Below are 11104 nucleotides of genomic sequence, written 5' to 3'. Positions count from 1 at the left end.
AGGTCTAATTCCGTAAGTTTAGTGGTTGGTTTGCTATTGTTTAACTTAATTTCTTGTAGTGGAAGGTCAGATGTAGTCTTGTTTTGATTTTCGTTTGGGTTTGGAGTCCAAGCAAGTCAGTCTTGGGGTCTATTTTGGCGCTACTGTGTTCAGTCTCTCAATTCCATTTGATACTGGGATCACTGGTCCATTCCTGGTTGAACTTTCTGTGTTGTTGCTGTTGGAAACTATCATTCGCTGCTGCTTGTACTGCTGTGTTGTTCCTCTGATCCTTCTTTGCTGTGAATCCTCATTTGCTTACATTCTGTCTACCAGGTACATATTTCCAGCCTATATTGATGCAACTGCATTTGATGAATATGGAAATACAATTGAAGCTTGTGTGCTGCCCTGGAATTTCAATTTGACATCTTATTAAGTCTAGATAGCTCGATTACTGTTTGATTGAATATTCATGGTTGTATTAATTGGACTGTATAACTGGACCGCTGATGTTTAGAATTAGCTGTAGATCAATTTCTTAGTAGCTGAATATTGTGTATGAACTGTTAAAAGTAGACGTGCACGATTATCATGAGCTGAATGCTTGATTGAATATTGGTAGCATAGCATTAATCCAAATGGAGCTCACCATAGTTGTTTGTTTTAACTGAACTAGCAATTAGACTATTACTACCATCGAATCCCAGAAAACGCGAGTAATTGCATAATTTGGTAATCATATTGGGAAGGCTGGGACGTTTGGATTTACACTCAAGCCGTCCCTGCCTGGGTTCGACCCTGAAGCTATGTTCCTCAGTTATACCTGGTTATATTTAATCATATCTGGGCCAACTGTTCTAACATTAGGCCCAAAGTGTTGGGCCCTTAGCATTCTGGACAGAGTGCTTTGTTTCTGAATTATCAATTGGTAAAGTTCAGTAGCCGCTCAAATTGACGCAACTCCAGTTGGGCCTGGAATTTGCTTGTACAGGGCCCATGTTTGGGCAGCTTTGTTCTTATGAGTACGGTTGAATTTGTTTAGGGCCAGCTTTGAGGCCCAAGACACTGAAAATACATCATTGCTAATTAATTAAGGTCGTTTAGAGACAAGACTTAAAAGAAGAATCGTAGTTTCTTTTGGTTGCCTTTTAAATAATAAAGTGAGATGAGCCTCGCCAATAAAAATGCAAAATCACGGGGCCCTCAATAGATGTTATAAAATACTTAGAATTCGGGTGAACCGCTTAGCGAATTTCACGGTTTTCCCCAAAGATAATAAAAGCGTAGTTGCTTTAGGCGCGTATTTTAATAATATACTTTCCTAAACTCGGGTGCACATTTATGTGACCCAAATCCAAATCTCAACGGAGTTGGAATGTGTTGACAATCACGGGTGCACTGGTGCGACGTGGTTCGAAATGCATTTTCACGACGTTGCAATTCTTATTAAAAAGACATAAAATAAAAGCGGCTAAAATAAAAGGCACATAGATTAGAATATGGTTTTTTTTAAAATAAGATAAAAGCAAATACAATAGTTGAGCGACCGTGCAAGAACCACGGAACCCGGGAATGCCTAATTCCTTCTCCCGGGTTAACAGGATTCCTTACTCGGAGTTCTGGTTAGCGGACCGTTAACAGAGTCATAATTTCCTCGGATCGGGATTCAACCGGTGACTTGGGACACCATTAATCTCCCAAGTGGCGACTCTGAATATTAATAATAAATCCCGTTTCGATTGTCACTTCAAGTTGGAAATAACTCCCTTTATTATACCCTCCCGGGGGTGTAGTAGTGAAAAAGGAGGTGTGACAGTTACTACACCAGCTCTTCAGGATACCCTTGCCCAGTTTCTAAGCATGTTTGGAACTTTAGCTCAGGCAGGGTTGATCCCACTTGCTCCTGCCACATCTCAGACTGGGGGAGGAGCACAGACTCCCGCCGCCCGTACCCCAAAGCAGCGGGTTCAGGTCAACCAGGTTCTAGAAGTCATACCAGTACAGTCGGTAGCCCCAGTTCAGCCCGAGGGTAGGGCAACAGTTTTTGAGGAGGAACAACGCAGGCTCGAGAGGTACTAAAAGTACCACCCTCCTACTTTCAGTGGCTTGGCGTCAGAGGATGCCCAGGGTTTTCTTGAGCAGTGCCACCGTATCCTTCGTACTATGGGTGTTGCGGAGTCTAGTGGGGTTTCTTTCACTATGTTCCAGCTTAGGGGAGCGCCTTATCAGTGATGTCATGCATATGAGCAGCTTCGCTCACTTGGACTCAGTTCTCGGATATGTTCTTGAGGGAGTATGTTCCCCAGAGTCTCGGAGATGCATGGCGCGCAGAGTTTGAGCAGTTGCGCCAGTGTTCTATGATCGTGTCGGAGTATGCGGTTCGGTTCAGTGATTTGGCTAGACATGCACCAGCCTTGGTTGTTGCTGTTAGAGAGCGCATCCATCGGTTCATCGAGGGGCTCAACCCCAACATCAGATTTAGCATGGCCTGAGAGTTGGAGATGGACATCTCATGCCAGCAAGTAGTGGGGATTGCTAGGAGATTGGGGGGTATGCTGGTTCGGGAGAGAAAGTAGAGAGAGGCCAAGAGGTCTCGAGAGTCTGGCACTTATAGTGGTACTCGTGCCCCAGCTGCAGCTCGTCATGGTAGGGGCTATGTGAGTCGCCCTGTTCATTCAGCACTTCCAGCCGTCAGTGGTATTCCAGCCCTAGGCCCCAGGCTCCCTATTATGCACCGCTATTGTCTAGTGCACCTCCTACATGGGGTGCTTCCACCCGACCTGGCCCATGTGGTGACACTCTTCATATGGTGAGGGATTGCCCCAGACTTAGGAGGGGTGCACCTCCACAGACTACTCAGGCTCCACGTTGTAAGGCCCGTAAAAATTTTACCTAAAACCCGGAATTTCGTGGTGTCGAGGTAGACTTACGTGTTCATGATTTCGTGGTGCTGGCTAGTTTAAAGAAATATATATACATACACAAATATACAATAAGTTGACACCCCTGGAATAAATATAAAAGGAGTACATTAATTAATTTGGATAAGAATTATATCCCAGAATCAAACCCGTGTTCACCACGGGTATTAATGCATGCAAATGACGGTTAACATCCTAAATGGGCACAATGACAGTTAACATCATATGAAAGGAATTAATGGCTAAAATTTATTTTGATGAAACACTTGTGAAGGAGGCAACACTGCAAACATTTCTCCTTGTTCTATTACTTCCTCCGTTCCAGTTTATATGAATTTATTTTCTTTTTGGTTCGTTCCAAAAATAATGACCCATTTCTAAATTTGGAAATAATTTAGCTTAAACTTACAATTCTACCCTTAATGAGAAGTTTTTATAACCACACAAATACTCTGGGCCCCTTATTGACTTGTTTAGGACCACAAATTCCAAAAGTCTTCATTTTTTCTTAAATTTTGTGCCCAATCAAACAGGTTCACATAAATTGGAACGGAGGGAGCATATAGAAAAGAGAAGCTGGTCGACCAAGAGCAGAATTGTCATTTTACTGCCATTTTATTTCCTATTTCTATTTTTTGTTGATCAAGGGCACTAAACTAATACCCAATCTTTTTCGGCATAATACCCACATGATTCTAGAAGTAGTTCTCTGATGATAGACACAACAAGAAAACATCAGTTGTTTCATTTGCTCTCACAAATTTATACTCTTCACACTTTCAAGGACTAATATTTGACTTCACATCATCATCTCAATGGAATCTTTCAATTTCAGGTAAGTATTTCTCTTAATTTTTGCTTTAATCTTCCAGTTCTTTTCAAAATTTTCAATTTCATGAATGAAATTCATGTTTGTTTTTCTTCGATGTTCTTGTTCATCCGTTCATCTCCTTCCTTAAATGTTCTTTTTGCATGATCTCTTTATTTTTTCCAGATTTTCAAAGGTTACTTTTTTCAGTTTTTTTACATCTTCTCAGCTTGTTCTAATTTCAGGTATGATTTCTCTCAATTTTTGCCCCAGTTTCTTCCAATTTCTCTTCAGACTTCCGAATCTCATTGCTGGAGTTCCTGGCTGATGTCTTTATTAGAGAAAAGGGTAGAGTTTCAAAAGGTTTTCTAAGCGTAAAATTTCGTTGGAGCCGGGGTAGATAACGATGAACAAACAGATTATAGAAGTAATTTTATTTGCTTTTGACTTCTCTTTGAATTTCGAAAAATGTCTCTTCAAATTCTGTTATACCAAACTGAATGCTTTATTTTTTTTCGTTTTTATTGATTATGAATTAAAAAGGTAACTTTCTATTGCCATCTCCCACCAATTCTTCCATCCACTCTGCGTTGTTACTATTTTTTATAGAATAGAAGCTTTATTATAGCTACCGATTGGTTAAAAGTTTTATAATTATAGATGAGCATGTTTTGAAATATTCTGCTTTTTATTGTCACATTAGTTCTTTTTGACCGAGTGCAATTTAATTGGTGTTACTTCAGTATTCTTTGACCAAATAATAATCATCTAGGTAGAGAGAAGTCAATGTTGTTTCATCTCCTTTTTTTTTACACGATAAGAAACAAATTTGGGTTCGCAATGCATCCCCATGCTCAACAAGATGCACCAACCTCAGGATGTTTTACATCAAATTTTACAGAGTTGCTGATGAAGCTTACTCTAAGTCTCGGTTGAGAACTCTGATGAAGTGTACTCTAAGTCTCCGTTGATAACTTCCATTGTATGCATTCACACAGTCAATTGATAATGAAGTATTTACAATTACATGTAAGTTTGAATTTACCTATGCTCCATTGATGTTTTCTTTAAGAAACATAAGGAAGTTTCCATTAAAAACTTTTTGCATTAATTAATTAGTATAACTTTTCAGCAGAATATTTGACTGTGATTGTGAATTTATGTGAGCTGAGTGAATCATGGATTACAGTTTATGGGTTGGTGATCTCTCCTAATATGATAAATATATGGTGTGAATGACAAAGTTTTTCACCTTTCCTCTTGCCAAGTAGGTTACACATTTGTAACAGATTATTGTAAACTGGTATTATTATGAAGATCTGCCAAGAGCATTAAATTATATTTCTTATTGCTTTTCAGCACATATCAGAGTGAGAATTTCATGCATAGCTATTGTTGCCTTGAAGTTGATTTACAGGGCATGTATCGAGTTTTTACTACCAGTATGAATGGCTCTTTTACTTTTATTATTTTGAGCTATTGAGAATTTACTTTTACGCAAACAATTGTAGGAAAAAAAGAACCTATCTGATAATCTTTTGTGACTTTCAAATTTCACCAGTTATTATTTTAGGCTGACATTTTTTTTTAAATTTAAATAGATTGCAGAAAAACAGTGCAATATACCTTGTTATTACTATGGACATCTTTAAAGGAAATAATATCTCTCATTTTCTTTTTAATATATGTGTTTGTATACCATATAAAACTATATTAGCGTCGCTATTATGAGGCAAATAGTCTTGTGACTATCAATGATTCTCCATGTAATTAAGGTTAGTTGTTGGAACGACTAAGAGTTGGCTTGGTTTGTTGTTTCAAATATTTTTGGGTAGCTTAGAAGACAACATTTGTGACAAGGCTCAATTGGAGCAAGGTCTTATTGTCAAGTCACGGAGAAGAAGCCTACCAGATTATTGCGCTTCAACTACTTTATGAAGTCAAGGCAATTAACCATCTTGATATGTTCCTTTGTTTCATGTTCTTTTGGTTCATAACTCTTAGCTTTAGTTGAATTCTAGAACGTTGTCAGAACTGTTGAAACTACCATCATTGCCCTTGTCACGACCCAAATTCCATATTAGGTCGTGATGGCGTCCAATACCGTTGTTAGGAAAGCCAACACTAATCAATTAGTGAATTCCTGTTTAAATAATTAGCAAGTGATGACTTCTCCTTATTTGATAAAAATTTAGGAGTTAAAAATTTAAGCTAAATAACTGGAAGAAATAAATACGAATCGAAATCATGTAAGTAAACCAAAATCATAAGTCTACTAGTGTGTGTGCCAAGACCTGGTGTCACAAGTATGTGGGCAATCTAGTAGAATATACAAAATCATATTATCCTATTATCTGAAAAGGAATAGACAGGAAAATAAAGACATAAGAGAGACTCCAGCTGCTGCAGAACGGCTCAAAAGGGCAGCTCACCGGGAAGTCTCAAGCTGAGGAATTAAGTCTACGCGCCGGACTCATGGCCAGATGCACCTGCCTCAAATCCTGTACAATCAAGTAAAGTGTAGCGTGAGTACATAAAAATACGTACCCAGTAAGTATCTCTTCTAACCTCGAAGAAGTAGTGACGAGGGGTCGACTCAGACACTTACTAGAGCCAACGATATAATAATATGAAGTTCCAATTCTTAAATCATAATGTATGTAGATAATACCAAGATCAAATAAGAATAATAACTGAAAAATTCTTCCATCATATTTAAGAAGTGAAGGCACTTTCTTTATTCAAAACAAGTGACCTTTCAAGCAACAAATCATACAAACTATAAAGAGTTCCAATTCTATTGTCACGCACAAATACCATTGAGGACTTTCGGGCCGATCCAACATAAAAGTAAACTGTGCACTGCCGAGGGTCAAACAGCGCGAACCATAAATGCATCTATTCTCCCCGCTCGCGAATCATACATGCGACGCGGTCAAAACATAACCCCGCTCACGAATCATACGTGCGACACGGTCAAGCAAAATTTTATCATTTAAATCGTAACTTTTTCTTGATTCTTTTTAAAAATGAAGACAATTCAACTTGAAGCCTTTAAATCCTTAGAAATCCTCAACTTAATTCCCTTCGCTACAGTTAGCACATATAATCAAATAATGGTGTCCACAAAGTATGGTGTAAACCTAAAGCTACCCGGACATAACAGAAATAGTAGCTACGTATGGACTCTCGTCACTTCATGCGTACGTAGTCCCCACAAATAACCACACATTAATTAAGTTCACCTATGGGGAAATTTCCCTCTTACAAGGTTAGAAAAGAGACTTACCTTGCTTCAAAGCCTACTTCCAAACTCAAGAACGCGCTCAAACCCTCAAATCGGAGCCGAACAATCCAAAACTATTCAAATAGCGTAAAACCCAATAATTATAGGTTCAAGATTTCATATTCTAACTATTAAAGTGATTACCCAACCCCAAAGGCAAGATTCTTAAAATTCACCCCGGGCCCATGTGCCCGGATTCCGAAATTTTTTGAAGGAAGTTGTTACCCATAACCTAAGAAATATAAATATATGATTATCACTAGATTTCATGGTCAATTACGTGGTAAAAATCCCATTCTTGACAAACCCTAGGTTTTTCATCAAACCCATGACTTCTACCAATTTTCATGTTGGAATCTACCCAAAATTTATGTATTGAACTCGCAATAGGTAAGAATTACTTACCTCCAAAAGCTAGGTGGAAATCCCTCTCAAAAAGCTCCAATAATCGCCCAAAGAGTAAGCGAAAATGAGTGAAAATGGCTTGAAAGCCGTATTAAATGAACACTGCCCCAGCGATTTTCGCACCTGCGGTCCGGCTTCTGCGGACAAAGGTCCGCTTCTGCGGAGTTGGGCTGGGCCGGCTGGGGCCGCACCTGCGGACGGATACCCGCTTCTGCGGAAAAGGAGCTGCATTTGCAGAACCTGGGCTCCTCTCCTTGGGCCGCATCTCGAGGCTCCAACCGCAGCTGCGAGCTCGCACATGCGGCTGAACAACCGCAGGTATGGTTATGACTGCAGCTGGAGCTTCAGCTCTTGCTCAAATTTTCAACTTAGTCCGAGCCTCGTCCGATTGACCCTCGGTGCTCCCGGGGCCCCGCCCGAACATACCAACAAGTTTGGAATCATAAAACGGACTTGCCCGAACCCTCGGAACGCTCGAAGCAACATTAAAACTAAGAATCACACCCTAAAACCAATTGAATCAAACTTATGAACTTCAAGTTCTTCAATCTACTTCCAATGTGCCGAAACGTACTTATACTACTTGGAATGATACTAAATTTTGCGTGCAAGTCTTAAATGACATTACGGATCTATTCCCGATCACAGAATTCCGTTTGGAACTCGATATCACCAAAACCCGCTCTAAACCAAATTTAAAGAACTTCTAAAAACCTTCAAGAACCAACTTACACTATTAGGCGCCAAACCCTCCCGAGTCATCCAAAATCAAATCCGGACATACGCCCTCGAAATTATCATACGAACCTATTGGAACCGTCAAATTTCGATTTCGAGGTTGTTTACTCAAAATATTAACCGAAGTCAAACTTGGCCTTTTAAGCCAACCTTAAGGAACCAAGTGTTCCGATTTCAACCCAAACTCTTCAAAATACCAAACCAACCATCCCCACAAGTTATAAATCAGTAAAAGCAAGAACGGAAGGTATTATTTAGGGGAACGGGGTTCTAGAAAGCAAAACAACCAGCCGGGTCGTTACAGGCTTGGTCCCTAATTTGTCATTTTCGATTGATATTCACGTCTCAATACATGCTGCTTTGTACAAAGATATATTCCAGGATCATAGACATCAGACCTTAAGGCACTGATAGCTTCTACACCTATAAGGAGATAAACATTTTTGGTTACTTTAAGAGCTTACACATAGTTGGTGGTTTGTCAAATCAAAAGCAAAAATTCTCAATCTTCATATAATACATTATAATAACTTCAGTTTATCCGATGGTTGAACCTCAAATTGTGAACCAAATCTTGGAAGTTTTAATATTTGAAATACAATTTCTCGTGATCTTCATGGCTCATGCATAATGCACACCGAGATGTTGTTTCAACCTTTAGGATAGAACTATTGTCTTATATTGATGTTCAACGAACCAAATAGAAAATGCTTTGGAGTTGAACTTGCTGATGTTCTTCCTTTTTATTTAGAATTTCAACAGATCAATCATAAGAAAGTCTTTTTGTTATGAATAACAGGTTCGCGAAATCTAATCCCTCGGGCTAAACCTATGTTTAGAGTATCTCAGTAATCCAAAGATCATCTATTTGTCTACATTTTCTCATTTTTTGCTTTTTTGTTCAGGTCATGTGCTCACCACTTCCTATAACAAATCTTATCAACTTACCTTAAATACTTTGCTTCACTAGAAGATCTAGAACAATACAGATAACCATCATGATAAAAGGGTAAAACTACCGGGAACGGAGTTCTACGAAATTAAAAAAATTCGACAACATCTCTAAGATCTTAGAATTTTGGATCTTTTATGGTAATGGATTGGCTTGGGATCTCGTGGATTGAATTGCGTACAGAAGTCTATGTTAATTGTGTTACATTCTTTTTCAATACTTTAATGATTGATCAAGCCTGCTTGAAGGAAAGAACCACACAACAAAAAGAAGTTTTATTACTTATTAGTAGCAAAGTTTTTGTTTTTTCTTTTGGTTTTTGGCTAAAACTATCATATGGAATATTACTACGACATGTCTTGTACCACCGTTCTTATTGGGTTGATTTTGCTTTGAAGTTGTCCATGAGTATGAGCACTTATTGATCATTGTTCAGTTCTTCGAACTTATGAACTTATTCAATTCTTTTATTTTGCAGATGATAAGGACTAAGTGGAGCAATAACTTTTATATCTTTGGTATTTGGAACCTGTTGGAGCTCTGCCAACAGCTGACGATCCAAGCTGCTTTTCCTATTTCTTGAGATTGAATTGTTAGGATACTTTTCTTTTGTGCTTTAAAAAATCGAGTACGACTTCTAAACAACGTTGAAGTCATTTATCATTTTAAATTATCTTAATTACTTTCATCTTTCTTTGACTTTGTAGTTGTTGGAAGGATATGAACTTGTTCTTCATTCTCAACTAAACAATGCTTTCTTTTGGTTAAAGCTTAATTCTCCATGAAAGTATGCATGAAAAATTATGCCAAGAACATCATATTTTAGTTTTGTTCTTCCATGTAATATAAGAAAGTTATCAAGGTTCAGATATTCGCAGGATTCTATTTGTTTCTTGCGTCCTTCTAATGTACGGCTTTGAATTTTCTTTTGCTTTTGTGTTTTTCAACTGAGTTATTTTTCAAATGTCTTGTAGTGGTGTGGTGCAGGATCTGACACAAGTAACAAAAATTCAAAGTGAGGATAGATACACGGATTTATCTTTCTTTTCTTTCATTTAGAGCTTATTTGGAAAGCTGCCTTGAAAATGGATTTGGGTGTAATTGGGTATAATTACGTTGTTTGGCATGTTTGTTTGGCCAAGTAATTACTTGGTCAACATGGAATTGGGTGTAATTGGAGTGGTGTAATTACACTCTTCAATTCTCAAGGGGGAGGTGAGAATTTGTAGTAATTACACTGTGTAATTGCAAGGTTGCTTTTTAGTTTCTTTCCTTTTTGTTATTATTTTGATTTATTTTTTATAACTTTTTATTTCTATTATTTTAATTTTTTAATTTTATTTTTACTTTTTAATTTCTTTTAAAATTTTAAAATATATTTTTCTTTGTACATTATTTATCTTTTATTTCTCTATATTTACTATTGTGATTCCACGTAATTGCTTCCATTTTATTTTTTATTTATTTTATTATTCTATTTTTTTAAACTACACCTCATAGTATTAGAAATAATGAGTCATTAACAAACTTGACATATAATGAGTGATGCAATTAAAGTAGAATTTCGTTGTTGAATGTGGTTATAAACTTATCATGTTTCCTAATTATTAAGTTGCACTAGAACTTACTATTATTATGTTTTGAATTTGACATATGTTAAACTATTTTATTATTTTTGATTTTTGAAATTGTGTTATATTCATGATTTCAATTTACTTGTTTTAGTAGTATTGGCTCACATTGCATGTTGTTCATTTTTTAATTTGAATTGATAGATTAGTTGTCAAACATTTGGATAATGTTATGACATTATATTTATAAGTATTAATTTATTTTATCAAACGTGAATTCCATGATGTTCTTAAAAAACATATATTTTATTTTTGTAAGTATCTAAATATAAATTATTTTTACAATATTAGTTATAAATATATGATTACTAAATTAATGTATATTCACGATAAAAAAATACATCTTAAATATAAAATATAATATCATTTATACTTATAAAA

At 37.0% G+C, this 11104-nt stretch overlaps 1 long non-coding RNA gene across 1 annotated transcript; it reads left to right on the top strand.

The window, feature by feature from the left end:
• Window positions 1–3527: 3527 nt before the first annotated feature.
• Window positions 3528–4290, top strand: LOC109220372. The gene is made up of 2 exons (XR_002067075.1): window positions 3528–3738; window positions 3957–4290. It is a non-coding gene; the product is annotated as an uncharacterized LOC109220372 (long non-coding RNA).
• The last annotated feature ends 6814 nt before the right edge of the window (window positions 4291–11104 follow it).

The sequence above is a fragment of the Nicotiana attenuata genome, unplaced genomic scaffold (genome assembly GCF_001879085.1).
Source record: "Nicotiana attenuata strain UT unplaced genomic scaffold, NIATTr2, whole genome shotgun sequence".
Classification (NCBI taxonomy): domain Eukaryota; kingdom Viridiplantae; phylum Streptophyta; class Magnoliopsida; order Solanales; family Solanaceae; genus Nicotiana; species Nicotiana attenuata.
This window is presented reverse-complemented; position numbering and strand designations above follow the sequence as displayed.